General features: G+C 35.5%; 1 protein-coding gene across 1 annotated transcript in view; it reads left to right on the forward strand.

The window, feature by feature from the left end:
- Nucleotides 1-20,989, forward strand: part of LOC145666805 (transmembrane 6 superfamily member 1-like) — a 132,846-nt gene that overhangs the window by 48,631 nt on the left and 63,226 nt on the right. The gene's annotated exons all lie outside the window — the stretch shown is intronic.

Below are 20,989 nucleotides of genomic sequence, written 5' to 3' on the forward strand. Positions count from 1 at the left end.
TCAGAGCTGTCGCCTCCATGAACATTGTAAGCTAGCCCGAGTAGGTAACGTGAAGGAAAAAAAATCTCACGGAGCAGGATATTCTATTTTAAAACCGACCAGAAAATATAATTCACTACAGCCCTGTTGTATAACTACTATTGTCTTTTCATAATTTATTATTCAATATGTCTAGTCAGCGGTTATATGATGCTACTTATTCTATCAGATGGTATTACTATGGTTGATTAATATTATAACACATAAAACTACAAAGTATTACCATAGTCCGATTATATATCGCCCTCCGGTCCGCGTGATATTATGGTGCAGGGGTCAGAACCTGAGATGTTTGCAGCTACACGTATCTATTCAATATCTATATATCAACACGCGGCGAAGTATTCACTGGGCTACTATACATTTAACTATATGGGTGTCCTATCTTCTATATTCATTTACTACAATATTCATATACTTATTAATATTCATATAATATTCATATCATTATCTTTTCATTTACTACGTCGCTATATTTTACAAACACCCTGTTTCCTCTATCTACGCCCAGCCTATATACACATTTCATCATAACACTTTAAAATCTACAGTCACTACAAACATTTCCCATTCCGATCACCTCACGACAACCTCACTCGAACTCAAGACTCTTTCACCACACACACAATACTATGTAATACCTGGTAGCTTTATTAAGAACGAAAAAAAAATCCTACGTATGTTCACTGAAAATAGAATTATCTGCGATAACATTTAATGTTTATGAAATTCTGCAGCAACAATGAAATTATTCTGCAGCCACAAAAAAAATGAACATTTAATATAATTTCAAAGCGAAGAACTAGCATCATATCGCCCGACTTCTGTTTAAAAATTACGTATTGTTTATTTACTTACATATTTCGATTTCTAGACTAAGCAGAATGTTGAAATTTTCAGGATATATTAATTTTGGGTCACTTGACCTAACTGTACATCCATATGGGCTGTGAATTATACCTTCTAGGTTTTATTTCGAAAAGAAAGGTCAATTTCATGAAAACTAAATCACTAAGAATATCGACATGCGAATGGCGGTTAGTACTGACTTTTGACACTAGGGGCTAGCGACGATATAATCAACCCTTGAACAACTGAATGTGACCTTGTACACGGAATTATTGTACTATATTACGTTCATTTTTAAATATTGTGTATGAGTCCATTTAATGACGGAATAATAAAAAATATCGCATAGCAAATACTACACTGTCCATATTTAATTATCTCACACACTCTTTCATCACTTAACTACCACTACCACTGATACTACATTACAAATATACACATACTACTTAAACTACAAGACACATCATGCCAATACACACCAATCGTCACTATCGTTAATACATGTTATACTAATAAATATACACAGAAAACATTCATATTTTACCATTTTAAATCGGCTCGAAAGGAAAAGGGAAAGAAAGGAACAGGGCCAACTGGCCCTTGTATTTACTAAATCACATTCTTAAACTCAACCTGTTTAATCAAGGCCCCCGAGGGGACATATCAAAGTGTTGACTAACAATAGGACCCCTGCCCTGAAGGGGCAGGAACCCGGAACAAACTACATGTTCAACTCATCCCGCTGGAAGCCGTACTCCCAATTTGGGAGTCAGATAGTAGCCCTTACTGTAAATTTACACGTGCATTGTGATTACTATACTAACTACAACAAAATTAAATGCCGCCATGTATGTTAAAAAAAGATATCACTCGCTACCTACATAAACAAATCTATAATGGACAGGTCTTGTAACCCTCAATTAGCAGGAAAATTGGAAGGTGAAAAATATCAGGGGAAAACACTGATCTTCAGAACCGGTTTTGGGAAAGGAAAACGGAAATCACACTACTTCGGAATCCTGTCCATAGCGATCGGAAGATGAAATGATGGCGTCACTATATTGCACTTACTATTTCAGCTTTTTAGTCCAGTTTTACTATAAAATTTAATAGTTCATGGCTCCTCAAGACTTCCAGTGATTGTACAAGTTAATAAAATCCCAAATATTACCTTGTTTGCAGCTTTTCTAGTTCCTTTTCGACTTTTTAAGCTAGACGATCAGAATCTAGTGTCTTCAGTAACACTTCCCGGCATGGAATGGAAATAATTGCGCCCTAATATCATAGCGTGGGTTTATCATCCAATCAAAACAAAGCATTTTTGGCGGTGGGGCTTTGAAACGAATAAAATTTGGTAAAATCTGGATTAAACTAGTTTTTAGAGGGACCTAGGTATCTAAAAGAGAGGTGAAGGGTGGTCCTGAAAATTCTGTCGAATTTTAGATTGGTTATTTAATCTGAAAGTTCCGTCCAATAGTGGATCTATATTTTCAGATAGCACTGACACCGTAAGAATTGTAATAATCCATTTATATATCCATATATAAGACTTATAACTAATTTAATATATAAATAAAGATAGTGATTCCCAAAACTATAATCCGTAATGAATTTTTTACAGTTTTCCATGTTAATTTGAAATAGAATAACGAACAATATTATGAATTATATGAACAGCCAGAAATTTTTGTTGAACGTCAAGTACAGTCGGTGCAAAAAATTTCGGGCACCCTCCTATTAAAAACATAATCTCATTAGACTGTAATGGCATATTACACTCTGCTATGTATAAATAGGGGTTGAACTAGTACACCCCTCTATTATGTTGGTATTCATTGTCTGCTATGTTACATAGGTGTTTGCTATATTACAATTGGGGTTAAAAAATAAGCCATACTATTTCATTAGCTCTGCTATGTAATCTGTGCTATGTTCGTAGTCTCCATGTATTTTCTGCTATGTTTAAATAAGGGTTGGAGAATGTGCTCGTAGTCTTATGTAATATGTGTTATGGTAAAATAAGGGTTGAAAAATGAGCCATACTCTTTTATTAGCTGTGCTATGTATTATCTGCTCTGCTGTGTGTTCATAGTCTCAGTGTAATTTCTGCTATGTTCAAATAGGGGTTGAAAAAGTGACCATAAAAGGGAACGAGTTCACCCCTTAAAATGTGCTCATAAAAGAGAACGAGTACACCCTTGTTATGTTACGTACTCTTATGTGTTATCTGCTCTGCTGAGTGTTACGTAGGCTTGTGTGTTATCTGCTTTGCTATGTGTTCGTAATCTTATGTGTTATCTCCTATGTTAAAATAGGGGTTGAAAAATATGCTCGTAAAAGAAAACGAGTACACCCTTGTTATGTTACGTACTCTTATGTGTTATCTCCTCTACTGTGTGTTACGTACTCTTATGTGTTATCTGCTCTTCTATGTGTTCGTAATTAAGATAGGGGTTGGAAAAATGATCATAAAAGGGAACGAGTTCACCCCTTAAAATGTGCTCATAAAGGGGAACGAGTACACCCCCTAAAAAGTGCTCATAAAAGGGAATGAATTCACCCCTAACATGGAGGTCGTAAAAGACCATGGGTGGACGGGGCGTGGGTCATAGCGTATCGTGAGACAGTGGAAAATTGAGTCCTTGCTCTCAGGAGACCATGGAAAAAAAGGCGATTTTTCAGCTACCGGGGTCAAGTGTCCACACCCTACTCACGGATATGCCGGTTAGGCTAAAGGAGACGGTGATGATGAGTAATGAATGAAATGGTGGAATGAATAAAGTGGGAGGAAACGGGAGAACCCCGAGAAAACCCACGCACACGGTGTTTGTCCACCACAAAGTTCACTTGGTGAGGCTGGGATCGAACCCGGGACCCCAAGCACCAGAGGTAAAAGCTCTACCACTGAGCCACCGCCGCCCCAATTTTTTACCTGAGATCATGGTGTTTTGTGGTAATTTGGGGCATTGTGGGGATTCTTGATAAAATTTCTCCCGCCCTTAGTGTTCAAGATAGAAACTTGAAATTTGGCACACACATTCAGTATACCAAGTACTATTTATCAGATTTTTTTTAGATCTCTACGTTCACACAGGGCTGTTCCAGAGGGGCCCAAAGTGTGAAAAAAATTTCCCTCCAAAATTTTCCCTTTGACATCATATTTCCCACTCCTGGTCCTGGTATATGGTATGAGCATACAAGTGGTGGCATTTGAAAGCCGGTTCCATTCTGAAGAGAATGAGGTATGAACCATGATCCTAGGATAAATAGTGACGATGCAGTAGCTGCTTGACTGAAAGTCTAAAAAATACCCCCAAAACCCAGGTTACAGAAAAGGCTATTGAGAGTTATAACTGTTTAGCACAAATTGTCTGAACTTCATGTATATTCCCAACATTCATACCGTGACAATATTATAATCTAAGCCACAAGATCTAGCTGGAAATGTCAGGATTCCAGTCACGTTTCATGGTGGAGATGTGTTGTGTTACGGTCACCTGTAGTGCCTCTTGTTTCTTGTTACAGTAGATTTGACCACCCACCAGAAATTTTAATTTTCCCCCGATCATCCACCCTTGATTTGGTTATATTATGTTTGGTTTTAAAGTCTGAATTGCTCTTTTTTTAAGTATATTTATTTTAATTTTGTGTGTATTTTAAGAGTTTTATGCTGCGTCAATTTGCCCAAGATTGTGATGCTTTTGATGATGTTTGTAATGATTTAGACCTTACTGAATATTTCGAACCTATAGTAACATCTTCTTCGGGTAAACATTACCATACGAGGCAGTGCTTCGACCGCTTAAGACGAAATTTACTTTTCTTGCAATCTATTTCGGATATTGAGTCACCCTCTAATTAGTAGTTTATCGCCTAGTTTGCATTCCGATATGGCAGTCGGTGGTCAGCAGGACAATCTTAGTGTTCTTAGTCATATTTTAAGACCGGAACCGTTATATGAGCATACGAGAGACGATGCGGCACATTATATTGTTCAGTTTTAGGTTTTGGCCCAGATGAACAATTGGTCTGAGTTGAAGAAAAAATGGATACTTGGTTCACTTTTGAAAGGCCGTGCGTCGTATTGGTTTGATACGATTTCTAAACAACCAGACTTTCCGGATATGACTTATGAACAGTTTAAGAATAAATTTAACCCGTCTTTTAGTCTCAGACCGTTTAAAAGTTGGACGAAAATTTTTTTCCTTGATATAATACGCTAATTATAGTCTAGTGAACTGACAATAATGAAAATTTTGCTCATTGTTGTCAATGTTCTATTTTTAGAAAAATTGTGTCCATATGGCAACATTGTAACTTAAAGGTCATACAGTATGTCGGTCCTAAGTATGAATACATCTAGATATATGGAAACTTAGTAAAGATTGTTTATTTTATGGCGTTTATTGGCACTGTTAGTTTTGATTGATACAAGCAATTGAGAAAATATATATCTACTAATACATGCATTGTTGCAGAAACCAACTATACAATACTATTATTATATCAATAAATTTATTATGCCAAGGGAAACTTACATTATATTTTTAGATTACAGGGAATTAGTTTCCATTCATACAATCATGGGCACATTAGTCTTACATAAAGATGGATAAAATAATCTTTTTTCTTCAGTAATGATTAATACATATGCGTTATTAATCCATTCATTATTACAGTAAATAAATTGAGTACTTTAGGATATCTGAAAATGAATGCAAATAATCACGCAAATAATAAGTTTTGTTTAGAATAAATTCTGCATTCACATGGAAGTGCAAGAAACAATTTCTTTCATTTGTGAAACACAACATCACACTTTATACACTTCATTCTACTCCTTCAGGGCAAACTCTGCAAGTCCTCTTGTGCAATGTGATGGCGAATGTCGTATCTGGTCATTGAATGTTATCATTTGGTCTTGGAACCACCGGAGCTCTTCTGTTTCGAGGAGGCTGTGTTTCATCTTGTGATGGTCTACCACGCTTTGATCTTCTTGCATTACACAGTGAACTTATGATCTGTTTTCTGAATTCTTTGAGAGTCATTTCTTTAGTGCCCAAAACCGCGTTATTGTCCTTTCTATACAACAATCAAGCATTGGACACAGACAAGTCGATGAGGTATGAAAATATGGGGAAGTACCACCGTTTAGATTTTCATTGGGTCTTATGTTGTTCCACAATCATATCTGATACATCTACAAAGCCATATGGCTATTGTATTCTTTGACGATAACTAGACAAGTCACATTCACTTTTTTTTTCTTTTGCTCGGTCTCACGCCTTTTGATGCTTGTCACAGATTCTACCCCGCAGGATGTTCCTGCTATTGTTACGCAATTACTATCAACCCATTTCACAACAATGACATCATTTTCGTTTCTTCGATAGTCATATGCCATCAGTAGGATGCTTGAAAAATAATTATCGGTAAACACACAGTGAATTGTTCTTGATCAGACATACGCTTCAAAAGAGTTATTACCACTGTACCACCAACTCCAAACTTTTTCTCGTCATCTGTGAGAGACACTTCATCAAAAGTGGTTTTTCCTATATAAGGAATAAAATAATGTAAAATATCAGTACTGTCAGCTAAAACAGAAAGCCCCTATTTATTAGGTTTTGTGACAATGTACTGCCTCAAATTCCTGCCTTCTTCCCCTTCTATGAAATCATAGTTTCATCTATGGAATACTTGGTAACCGTGGCAAAGATCTTCATACTTCGGCTATTTTATCCAAAGTGGGCGGACCTTATGAAAGCAGTCATTATTATTTGTTGCAAGTGAATTGTCATTGAATTATATGTATAACGTCTTATCCTTATGAACCTATTTAGCGGCATAACGTCAGCTACTTTCGGAACCCTGGTGCCATCCGCCCAGTAACTTTTGTAAGATAAAGCACTCATGATTCCCATGTATAGCATAATAGCTATAAAATCTTTCATCTCGTTTTTGCAGCTGATCGAAGTCCCTGTCTGCTGAACAGAATCTAGGTTTGTTTGGTGCATTATGTTATATATGAAGTCATCCGAAGAAAACAATTGAAAATATTGAATTGGAGATTTTTACCTGTACAAAGTGAAAACTAAGGTCTTTGCCACAAACTAAGAGAATATCTTTTTGTTTCACTTTGTATTTCACAGCTTGTTCCTTCGATCGTTTATTATTTTTTGCGCATAATGTGTAGGAATTACTCAGTGTACACGATGATACCGAGCCGTCTATTTCTGAACGCGTTCCTTGATTTGTTGACGGACTAGAATACGCAGTTGCAATGTTTTCTGTCGAACTAGAATGAGATCCAATTATAACCTTATTGAATATGATCCATCGGACACCTATTGAAAGAAAAAAGAACGGAAATAACGTTTATTATAACTTTTGGTTTGAATACTGTTGCAATATATATATATATATATATATATTGATAGATAGATAATGTATATGTGTGTGTGTGTCAAAGAACAATAAAAGCTACTTAAAATAACAGATAAATCTTAAAAGAAATGCACAATTTACTCTTTGCTACATCACACCAATTCGCTACCTCATATTTCCCAATGTTGACATACGGAAACATCACCTCCGCCATATTTACTGTATGTCGAAACAATATAACCATATGGAAACACTCATATTCAAATCCTTATCAACAATCTATTAATCATTACTGATATGTTATGTTTGTTGCCTCTTGATTCCTGTTGTCATTGTAACAACTTCACTCTTTAAAAAAATCAATTTATAGTAAATAATAATAATAATCAATAAATGAAATTACCTCTTTTGTCCTCTTCCCTCCGCACTGGTAAAAACTCCAGTTCAGCCACTGTGGAAGCTACAAATTTCTGACGTACGATGGCAGCGGTTGCAATTGAGTCAAAAGGTTGTAGACAAGAGTCTACAACGCGACATAAGGGGCATGAAACATCAGAACTATATATTTAGCTTCAAAGAAACTAATGTTGCCATATGGTAACAAAAATACTTTAAGGATGGTTTAAAGGGACAAGTTTTGCCGATAGATGTCATTACAGTCTTCGTATCTTTCTCATGTATTTTTTACCTTTCACGAAAATTCACGATTTCTCTTACATATTTCAACCTAGAGACCCCAATTTTTTAGGGAAGGAACTTCATAACTTATCGAAGGCAACAACCCGTGCCGACTTTTTATTTAGAATTTTCTTCACTCTTGAAACTGTTATATTTTTAAACGTTTGGATATCCATTTTAATAATCAAGCCATTTCAACAATGAAGAAAATTCTAAATAAAAAAATCGGCACGGATTCTTGCCTTCGATATGTTATGATGTTCTTTCTCTAAAAAAATTGAAGTTTCTAGGTTGAAATTTGTAAGAGAAATCGTGAGTTTTCATGAAAGGTAAAAAATACATGAGAGATATACGAAGACTGTAGTGATATCTATCGGCAAAACTTGTCCCTTTACACCAACCTTAAGGGTTAAAGATGCTAGATGCTTTTAAGATTACCCTATTAAAGCAGCTAACAGAACATGAAATGCGTTCGAGGGAGGAGGTTGGAACTACTTCGAATTAGGGTGAGACTGTTCTAAATTAGTTGCTATTCCTTTGCTCTACCATCTATTCCTTAACGCCCTTATTGCTACCAATTCTCAATGAAAATGCGTTGGTTATTTTCAAATTATTTTAACACTAAATTCATATTCGTTACCCTGTCTAATTTTGCTCATGGTTCTAGTCGCCTAAGACTAGTAGTGGAGACGCCCCCATTTAGCATGTGCTTTCTTTCTGCCTCTCGTTTCTATCCCGACAGTTAAGTTGTATCGGAACATGGTGGATTGCGCCTTGGGTTTTTTGTATCTCTGTGGGTCTCTCGCTGCATCGATTTTTTTCCTCCCACCTTTATTAGTGGAAATTTTTCCCCGACCACCAACCCTTCTGGAAATAGTTTTGGACGTTTATACGTATCTAAGTTTTTTCTTGCTGAAGTATGTTTATCTAATTTGGTTTAGAATGTTACCTCCCACCTCTAAAATTTTGTTAAATTTTACTTTAAGGAAGCCCCTTCCAACTGCCTTTGACTGTAGGTTTCGATTATGGCGTTGTGAGTTCGATTCTATGTTTTGTATATAGGATTATTTTGATTATTTGGGTTTACTTATTATTAGTTATGAGGAAGCTCATTTTTTTATTATTAGCGTTGATAATGTTTTATTCTTGAGTAGTTTCGGTAACATTTTAAGAAATTTATATGAATATTTTTATCTTCCTCGTATATATTTTAATTATTATTATATTCTTATTTTGGTAAAGTCCAGCTCTTTTCTCTAAAAATGTTACAATTTTGGTAATTTCTGTTCACATTCGGTTAGATTAGAGAAGGTTAGGTTAGTTTAGGCTAGCTTAGGTTAGTTTAGTTTAGGTTAGGTTAGTTTATGTTAAATTAGTGCAGGGGTCCAGCATAATTTTCCAAAAAATGATAAAATTTCGCTTATTTCTATAATATTAGGTAGGTTTAGGTTAGTTCAGGTCAGTTTAGGTTAGTTTATGTTAGGTTAGGTTAGATTTGGTACGTTATGTTATGTCTAAGTACTTGCATCATTCATTTCCCCTGTGAATTTTGTGATTTTTACGTGCTTCTGAACCCTTTGTACTAAACATACTCCAAAGTTAGTGGTTTCTATTTAATTAATTTCGATATTTCTAGTTCGGTAGAGTTCTGTGTTATTTTATTTAGGATTCTAATATTCAGTGCAATTTTGGACGTGTTTTTTTTTTTTTTTTTTTCTAAAGAGAAGAAAAGGAAAATTTATTCTTGCTCGTATTAGCTTTCCAGCTTTCCAGCAGGTGTATTCAGTTAAGAAGGTTTCGTTGTATGAATGAAGTTCTTTACTTTTGTAAACATTACGTTAGGTCAGTACCGTACTTTGTTCTGGAATTTTCAGCTAATATTGGTATCAGTTTCCTCTTGCGACCTTGAGTTTGATGTGTCAGCTTTCTTCGCGCTGTATACTGTTGCGAATGTACACTTTTTAGAATGTGTTTTAATTAACATTGAAATTTGTGACTGAAATGAATTAAAATTATTCTTTTGTTAATTTTAAATATCTCCTCATTTTCTTTTTACTATTTTAACTTGTACGAAGTATATGACCTGCTTTAGTCAGGAACATATATATCGAAAATTTGGACATTTTATGTTAGTAATTTCTATTGTTAGTGGTGTTACTATTAGTAGTATCATTTTGAAAAGAAAAAGAGAACATATTCCTGACTCCAATTTTTGGTTATTCCTGACACCATTTTTAGAAATTTTGAGTAAGATTTGTGGCCATTTTTTTTACCATTTTATGATATTCTGATGCGCATTTTTCGAATACTCGACTTAGTGATTTTGAAAAGTTCGTTTTGGAGTTAATTTTTAGTTTGGTGCTTCAGATTTGGTTTTTATTGATTATTAGTATACCCTTACGTAGCCTTGTTTTTACTTTTTGTGTTAATTGTGCACGGGAGCAATGAGTGGACCGCGAAGAAGTGCAGTTTTTTTTTTTTTTTTTTTGCCCAGGGTGTCACCTCCCGATATTGTCTCTTATTCGTTGTTTCCTCAAGCAATTTCCCCATGTTCTTTACTGTATAGAATTCATCTATTGAGAGTTATAACTCTTTAGCATGAATTTGTCTGAACTTCATGTACATTCCCGACATTCATCCCGTGACAATATTAGAATCTAAGCCACAAGATCTAGCTGGAAATGTCAGAATTTCAGTCACGTTTCACATCATTACAGGAGAACAAGCCTTGAAACAAGAACTATGAATGATGATTACCTGGAATGACATGCATGACTTAAACATAAATTGAAATAAATCTTCACTTATGAATTTCTCAAACAAATGTTTCTATCAGAAAATAACAATACGTACGGCGAAATCATTCAATTAAATCATATAAAATATCTTCGTCTTGTTTTAGATTATAAACTACATTAGAGAAAAGATATGGCGAAACTTAAAAATGAAGCTTCAAACTTTCAGAAACTCCTTTTCAGATTGATTTCTAAGGAATGCGGAACACACCCAAAAATGTTACAAACAATTTACAAAAAATGTCTACAGTAGATGTCAAACTCTTATACAATTCAATCTTTTTCTCTCCATTATCACAAATACATTTAAATTTACTCACAAAATTGCAATAAGACCAATGGTGCTATTCAGCTGGTTCGCAGCTGTTCGCTAGAACTGGTTGTTAAAATATTTCGTTTTGCACAACCGTTTGACCTCTCATAACAAGATATAAGCATTTATTTCTTAATCTCAAATACTTAGATATCAAGAATTAGAACTGGGATCACATGATTGTAATGGAGAGGGTTATTTATGTTTGAAACGCATATATAACATTATCAACAGTTGTCGATCCATTGCTGGATTAAGAATACTTTTTGACAACTGTCTATCTTGAATAATTTGTTTCCAAGATATTCACAGTGCTACTTAATTTCGTCACCCCACCTTGTGTTAGGTTGCTGTGTTAGTCTCTACTTGTTACTTGTAGTATCCAGAAAAAAATTTGCTTTTGTCTATCTTGTATGTTTTGTTTCCTAAGAGAGTTATATCTATCTACCTATCCATGTAGTATCACTCCCTCTCTCTCTCAAACCGGATGTTAAAAAATTAGAATAACACCACTGAATAAGACTTATTAAAAACTACCTTTCCCAACCAAATTTTAGTCCCAAAATGCACTACTATACGAAATTCTCATTATACCATTAAATATACAAATAAACAAGGCAGGTTATAAGTATATTCTCTCTCGATTGGAGTATCTAATTCACCGCTTATAAATGAACCGATTTCTGTTAAAAGGACGTATGTAACATTTTTTACGATTTTTTTTATTTAGAAAACTGTATTTTAGAGGTAGATGCAACGATTTGTGTTAAAATGAAGTGTATTTCTTGAAACGTGTTGAAAATATAAGGCATTGAAAACTGTTTTCTGTTAAAACGGTGTACTTCCACAATTACGCCCTTTTAACAGAAAATCCGACAAGCAGAAGTATAATAATGAAGAGCGTTACACAAGGAAACATATCCTAAAATTCTTTCCTGGTCGGGATCTCAGCGACCTTCCATGTGACGGGGGTTTCGCCATCATCAAGCGAACTCTTGGGAAATGTGATCGCCTTTACACTCACGAGGAATTTCCATAAACCGTGAGAGTTGAATTTTGATGAATATTTGTGACAAGATTCAGTTCGAGTTGCTAAGTAACGTAGTAATAGTCACTCGATGCGCAAATGCTTCGTTGAGCTGCTACACCGACGCCATCTTGAAATCCTGTAGGCAATGTCCAAGAATACCCTTTTAGCACAAAAATGAAAAAGCTTTTGATATATCTGACTTCAGTATTGTAAACCAAGGTAAATCAACTATATGTGAGAGTACTTCCAGTGCATGACCGCCATCTTGAAAGGCGCCATATTGAATCGTCGTCAAATATGATAAATGGCAAGGGGGTCATGTGGGGTATCAAATAGCACTGGAATTTACTCCTGAATTCATTTCCGTAACCAAAGTTTAGATATCTGTTTTCACTTCAGAGTTAAGAGCTCTCTCGCTCACAGGAACATACAATAACTGAGCAAGTAAAATTTGTGATATGAAATGCGGTCGTGCAAACACTTGCATGATTTTAACTAATGCAATAGTAGTTATTTGATCTACAATAGCCACTATACCAATCAGATGCTGAGACTAGTGAGAGATATCGTTAATTAAATTGAAATGCCTGTAGTGAAAAATTGAATATCAGCATGCTACAAGTTATACCTATTTCAAAGTGCGATGGAATAGACTGTTGGTCGATGAAACACATGCCTAATAATACTGACAAGCAGAGAATACCAAAGGGATTGTTCGGATATATATTAGAAAAATTATATAAACTGGTACATATTAGTTGAACGACCAAAATGGTTCGGATTCCACTATAATCAGTAGGTTCACGTCTCCTTTAGCGTAGCAGGCGTGTGGGACGTTGAATTGTATCAAACCAAAAATCTCTTTTAGGCAATTTTACGTGGTCCATTATACTGTGTTAAGTTTTATTCTCCAATCTAAAAAACCTTACGCAAAGACCATCATTGTTGCAGAATATTGCGCTCCTTTCCAATACTCATATTTGACGACCTATAATTTACCATGCATATTACGAAGTTAAAATACTTTATTGTATTTATTGACAGTTTCTCTAAATACAATTGATTTATTGCTGCCACATTGAACAATGAAGGAGATTTAAATTATCAGTTCACAGCCAATTCTTAGAAGATACACCTGGAAACTTATAATTCATTTTTCTTGTGTCTGTTCTGCTATTAGTGATAAGAGAATGCATGCACAGCTGCTAAGAATATGTGGCAGTAAAGATTATTACAAGATTCAATTCCAAGTTGCAATCCATAAAACAAGCCTCTTTCTTCCTTTTCCCTTCAATATAAAATAATTAAATATCTGCATCTTTCCACCTTTAACGATAAAACACTTGCTTATAATAAGGGCAAGACTAGTTTTCATTTCAAAACTGTCATAAATAACTGATTGTAGCAGGTGTTCACTTGTTCGGTGTACAAGTTATATGGCAGAATTTTCATAAAGAAAATGCAATCTGTTGTGTACCATCAATTTTGTGCGCCAGTCCTAAAGGACATGCTTGCATATGCTTGGCAGAAATGTGAGTACGTAACAGGAGCAATAGTTGGTTCATTTACAAATGTTCTGGAGACTATGTTGCAAGTAGAAAATAGTGTCTGTGGTCATGAACATTGTGACGAAAGTGCATTTGTTAAGTGTTTGCACTGCTCCATGATGCTGTGTGCTAATCACTACGTTTTGGATCTCCATCATCACAATTGAAGAGCAAAAGGTTAGTAGGTTAATATTTGCTTATGTGCAATAGTTTATATTATTTTTCTAATATTTTTTCTATTAATTTTCTAATAACTTCAAGACAGATTCTTTAAAACCATATGTGCCGTTCCACCTAACTTATATTACAGCATTTAAATGCTATGCATAATCGCAACACACACACACTCATATATATATAGCGATTTTGAAATAGGTATAATTTGTTGCAGTGCTGCTATTCAATTTTTCACTACAGGCATTTCAATTTAATTAACGATATCTCTCACTAGTCTCAGCATCTGATTGGTATAGTGGCTATTGTAGATCAAATAACTACTATTACATTAGTTAAAATCATGCAAGTGTTTGCACGACCGCATTTCATATCACAAATTTTACTTGCTCAGTTATTGTATGTTCCTGTGAGCGAGAGAGCTCTTAACTCTGAAGTGAAAACAGATATCTAAACTTTGGTTACGGAAATGAATTCAGGAGTAAATTCCAGTGCTATTTGATACCCCACATGATCCCCTTGCCATTTATCATATTTGACGACGATTCAATTTGGCGCCTTTCAAGATGGCGGTCATGCACTGGAAGTACTCTCACATATAGTTGATTTACCTTGGTTTACAATACTGAAGTCAGATATATCAAAAGCTTTTTCATTTTTGTGCTAAAAGGGTATTCTTGGACATTGCCTACAGGATTTCAAGATGGCGTCGGTGTAGCAGCTCAACGAAGCATTTGCGCATCGAGCGACTATTACTACGTTACTTAGCAACTCGAACTGAATCTTGTCACAAATTTTCATCAAAATTCAACTCTCACGGTTTATGGACCTTCCTCGACACTGTACATGAATTGACGGAGTTGATTATCTACAGTAGCAGGTCTGATATCTTCACTGTTGTTCAGTTCAGTGGTGAAGATATTTTAGATTTCAGGTCATGGTGGCCACAATACTATAAGAAAAAAAATAGTTTGTCTGAAGACAAGGAACAAACAGAGAAAGGATACAATAAAATAACTTTTGGGATCAGCAGCCTTCACCATTCTATCTATTCTACGAACAATCCATGAGTATGGAGAGGTTTCTCCAAGTGTTAATGGACTAATGAAATACACTTTTCATCATGTCATTCAACACTACGAAAACTGTTTTACTTCCTAAAACTAAACTGAACCAAATAGGAGCTGTTCCTTTGAAGCTAAACGAGATCAGACTTGGAAAAGTGCATGAATTAAGTACTGAATGAACATAAAAATTTATATGGCTCATTTAAGCCATTCTGCTGTCCAATCAGTGACATTAAGGAGAGTGACTCATAAAAAAATACATTATGTTATAAGGTGTTGGCACTTTCAGAATACTGCATTGCTTGTTCTTCCTAAAATATTGTATTCGGCTGGGTGGTCATAACGTGGGATTCGGTAGCAATGGGAACTAATCCCAGGAACCTGGGTAATGGTGAACATGTGCGGGAGGTGAGCTCATCTTATAACGCTTGGGCACCATGCCTGCAGAGTATGGTAGGGCCTGACTCGCTAGCAGGACCGCCTCCATCAGTAGGTCAACTGGTAGGCACTCAGGACTTCGCTCTGGCCGCGCAGTGGGCGTATTCCACTCCCTCAGAGAATGGGGGTTATACACTTAGGTGTCAAGGTTAAGGGACGAATCTTGGTGGTGCACTTGTGCACGAGGACGTAAGTCCTAGCACGAGCAACCACGGGCGGGGTGCGTTACCTTCTCGCGGAACCTGTCCATCAAACAGACTGAACGGTCGCGGGCATGTTCTCCATGCATGCAACTAAGCGTGGATTAGTAGACCACTAGCATCAACGTGTACCAAGTGTAATGACTAAATTATTATAATATTGTGAAGTAACGTATAGTTGTGTGTACTTTTGATTTAATTTGTTAAATTTAATTTTCATTATTTTTTCAGATTATGTTCTACCTACAACTGAATTTAGCAAAATCATTAAACTCTTAAATTCCAGCAAGACAAAACTTTTATTCATAATGTACATTCACAGACAGCTTAAATAAGCGCTGTTGTTGCTTACTAAAGCTGCTAATAAACAAAACTAGTTTCCCTTCCTGTTTTTGTGCATTCCCTTTCGCCTAGCTTGATGTTTCCTAGTTCACTCATCGCAAGACTCTTCGTTTTCTGTTGAACAAAACCTCTGAGGAGACGTACACAGGGGTATTCACCATGAAGTTTGGAGAAGTGTAGGATCGTGAGAAGAAGCACAACCCACTATTGGAGATCTACCAACTCCATATCTTCGTAATACCATTCTGTGGGTTAATCGTCGCAGATCCTCTTTGATAAAACACCTGATTAGTGAAAGGCATCGTGAGAAAAGAACTCAACGCCCCTAGCAGCTTGACACGATTAGGTTGTAGTTGTCAGCTGGCTCCAGTGTTTCCAGATTCCTCCAGAGAGATCCATTCATCGATCTAGATGACGATAGGAATTATTCGGGCTAGTGCTCTTCCTTTGTTTTATAATTTAAACCTTTCTCTCTTTACCTTTCCCTCCAACTAGTCATTTTTATATAAAATTGAAGCATTTGAATTTCATTTAAATTCAAACATAACCCTTTACAGTAAAGTACCATGCAGGGTATCAGTTGCATCCCCATTTGTTACATCCCTTTTATAAGCATTTAGTGATTACATTCTGAGCAACTAACTCATGATCCCACACACGGCGCATGATGGAGATAGCTGTGAGGCTTACGCCCTTGGAACGATTCCCCACAATCATAGATCATGGTTATGATTAGTTCCTCTTGATTATTGATTTTTTCAAAGAAAAACACAACTCCTGGTGAAAGATAAGGGATGCATGTTAGAGATATGTAAAGATTAATTTTGTTAATCTGAACATAATGAAAATGCATTTTGAGTAAAGAATGTAGTGTAATTTATAGTTTTGCTAAGAAAAAGTTCGAGTAGAGTGACTTTAATATAATGATATATTAATGTCCTCTGTTGGTCGGTCTATCAGCTGTATTGGAATCTGAACACACGCTCAGGAATTTGGGGAATAAAACTTAAAGAAAACTCGCTTGGCTTAAAAATAAAAATCCTACCATTAAAATAATATTTTCTTATGCAGTGCTACTTACTTCCATTCCCAATTCTGCCTCGTTCCAGAACAAAATAAAAAAAAACACTTAAATTTAAACTTGCCTGCTTTGGCGTTAGACCAGCTGAAGATCAGTGTCTGCTTTGTCGCCACAGTTACCGTACGAAAATTAAACATTTTATACTGACACAATATAAAGGTTTGCAGAGTTTTTATTTAGCTTGTAGGTGGTCAAGGTATATACAAGCATTAGCCTCATTATTTCCCAATATCGGTAAACATGGAGCTCAAAGTACTTTACAAGTAGGAGTAAGGCAAACAGTGACGACAAGTGTTAATTCAGAACTTATCATGACAGAGATTAAATATTTTCAAAAAAAATATTTTTGGGACACAAAATGTTAGCTTTCTAATTATTATTATTACCAATTACTATTATTAGTATCTCTGTCTTTCATTAATATACTACCAATGTAACAGTGTCTAAAATTTTATATATTTTTAAGAAAAACCTTCTCATTTTATGTCACCATGTTTTCTGTTAACAGGACGTGTGTGTCCAAAGTTTTTTTTTTTTTTTTTTTTTTTGTAGATTAAATAATAATTCCCAGCTACATCCTATATAGCTTAGAAACAATCAGTAAACATGTACATGTACGCATATTTTTCTTTTTTTTTTTCATCAACCGAACAGTTTTTTGCCATTTCCCGAAAATTTTGTTTATTGTACAGTACATACGGCCTTTTAACAGAATACGATTCAAATGTCCTACAACAGATATACGTGAAGAACAAACATAAATTGCTATTTTATGTTAGTAAGCTTCCGTGGGTATACAAAATTTATGACAATATTTACGACCTCCAAAACAAACTATGCAAATATCCATGTTTTAAATTAGTCATGTAAAGTATACAGAAAAATGTGGGCAAGTCTTTAGTTTGTTATTTGATGTCGGGAACAGAACCCAACCAACCCCTGCGGGGCTTCTAACCCGTTTCAACTACTACTACTACTACTACTGATACTACTACTATTACTACTACTTTTACTGTGGATCCGTGTAGTAATACTGCAAGCTTGTTTTAATGAAAAATTGTTGTGAAAATTTATAAAAAATAATCGGTAAATCACTTTTTTGAGTATTATTTTCAATCTTATTTTAATGAGAAAGTGTTACGAAAATTTAAATAATTAAAAAAACTTTCCTTGGGCCGGATTTGAACACACGTAAAAAACTACTTTCGTTACTAACATGCGTCACTAGCACGCTCGGCTACGAGGGCCGACTGCGTCTGATGTTTACTTTCTGCTATATATAGGACAAGACTCTTGTTTTCCTATCTGTATCGGTCAATAAGATCAGAGGATAGCTGAAACGTTTGGGATCCACAAATATGCCTGTAGGTACACGACATCATTGGCTTCTCTAGAAGAATCATTTAGAGTTACGATCTCTTTCAGTACAAAGGCTATATGTACCTATCGATTAACATGGAATTCGAACAATATGAACTCCCACCTGGAATTATACCCGAATCTCCCGCGCCAAATGGGTGCATGCTAACCATATTGATAGGAGGGAGCTTTTTCTTTACAAAAGCAGTGTGAGTTAAACCTCTGTGTAGGAAAATATACTATTTTCGGTGCTGTCCCAGTTCATGGATACGTAAATTTCTAAAATTTACAGAGGAAATATGTAATAATATTTCAGAAGAAGAATATATAAGTAATCAAAATATATAGGGATCTTAATCCTGCCATCCCTAACAATGTTAAAAGCATAATTCACAGTATATGACTGTAAGCATGTAGTAATCCATAAGCAAACCGTAATGGACTGAATTTGTATCTGAATGCAATGTGTTTAAGTCATAATCAGCAACGGTCAAACTGTGTGACAAGCAAAGCGTCTAGTAACATGTGGAGCATAGTGTGTTTCAGCTATCCTAGATACGCACATAACCACTGTCACTAACGCGCGCGCCCCTTTTGGACGCTCTTCCACTGTACCTTACGGGCCCACCAAGATCGCCCTGTCCTGACTTGATTAGATATCATTCATACCTTTTAGTGGAATCTATCACAAGTTGGTTTGTAGTTTTCATGTCATATGTCTGAGCACTGTTTTTATACCCATACTGGTTAAGCTCGTACATCTGCATCTTGTTATGTTTGGTAAATAAATATAATTGAATGAAAATAAAGTAAATGCTTTGAAAGTAATAGTTAATAGACTGAATTTTCCAAGCCGTAACTAAGAACAATTATTGTGAGTTCAATGATGAAACAAACATGTTACATTTACAATAATAAAGAAATATGAGAACCATAATGTATTAGTTTTAAAAAAATATATTACCCCTGCTAAAATACCCTAATATATTACTAAAAAAAAAAGTGACACAACAATAGTACAGTTTGAACTACGGGAGTATAAAGTTACGTATGTTTTGTTTGAGGACTCATGCCTTCAATTTACAGAAAGACTCTGTTGATGTTCCGATTGCTATCAGTTTTTTAGATTAAATATTGCTATTGCTTTTCTGTTGTTTTTAGCTTATAGGCTACTAAGGCTAGACTGAATCCAAGCGTTTGATCATTGTAACAATAGTGGGCTGTGGCTTGTAAAACCAGCAAATTCAATATCAAAAGTATATACACATATGCGGGCGCGCTCTCTGACAGGAAAATATTCTTTTTCTCCTTTGTTAGCATGTTTATCAACTTTTAATTCGCTACTATTACTCTAATATTCAGTTACTATTCACTTTCAAACATAAAGAACAATTACTGCTTCAACGTTAGTTTAAAAGTTTTTTTATTCAAAACTACTAGATTGATCTTATTAAACACTACTAATATCAAACATTCAGAAGCATATAGTATAAAGCATAAAGTATACTTTAGTAATTACGCATGGTCCATTTCATTTACGGATTTAAAAATAAAAGTATTATCATATTCTCCAAGATAGGCTCACTTGCGATAAAATACCTTGCAACACTTTCGTTACTCATTCATAAGTGTAAGTGTGCAGTGTATACAGTCACATACTAAGTAGCAAAAGAAACTAAAAAATGGTGATATGAGATGGATATTTGTTGTGCTGTAACATTCTACAAATTAAAAATGGCTTGAATTAACATGAATTGTTTAACTTAGATTCGAATTACAGTTTATGATGTTCGACTGGGGTCACAATACGATAGACTTCGAAAAAAGAAGACCTTTTCGATTTTTTTATATAAATACTTACTACTTATCAAATTTCTTAATGGCACACCGGGAAAAATATATTAAATTTCTTTCCATTATCCTTTAAGTTAGGTGCAGTGACGCTCACATTATATAATAAAGGATAGCGAAGTTCAAGTATCCAAACTCATCATTTCAAGTCAGAGTAATGAGAGTGTCTACCAGGACTTTTTATGGTCACCAACGAGAGTAACCTTATAACACTAACCTTACACTTTTGGGCGGCCCGTATCTGCATAGGATCTTTCACGTGACTTCAGTTAAAATCCCCTGCACCGTGATTCTCTAGTATTGTTTGCACAGTTGTCCAGCCTTTAGCGGTCAATCAGTCTCGCTAATGAGTGGAGTTCTACCACTTTAACGTTATAAAGCAAGCCCACCTCCCTCTTGGAGAACTTAGCACCAAGTTATCGAATCCTACACTTTGATCAAAGCCCGGGAGAGCCCCACCTTAACCAGAAACCCCGGGAGAAGGCGAAGGTTGAATCCTGGCGTTGTCTACCTACTTGTCGTTCAACTAGCGCCAAAAGGTACCGCTCACACGCCCAACCAACCAGCTCTCGGACCTAAGGACACGTCTTACTCGCCCAGTTGTGAGATTTCCATAAGACTTTCCTCCCCCGGTAGGAATGACAGAGTCCGAACCTCTTCCTACTTCATTTTACAAAAGAGGTACGCTGTATATTATGAGTATCAGTAGGTGATGTAGTCAATTTGCACCAGGAGGTATTCCCATTTGGGAAGCACCGATCACTCTACCTCGGTAGGTGCAACTTCAATAGTTAGCCTGACTAACCTCTTAGACATTGCGGTGAGGTGAGGTCCCATCG

This window comes from Thermobia domestica, chromosome 12, assembly GCF_964235325.1.
Source record: "Thermobia domestica chromosome 12, izTheDome1.hap1.1, whole genome shotgun sequence".
Lineage (NCBI taxonomy): Eukaryota > Metazoa > Arthropoda > Insecta > Zygentoma > Lepismatidae > Thermobia > Thermobia domestica.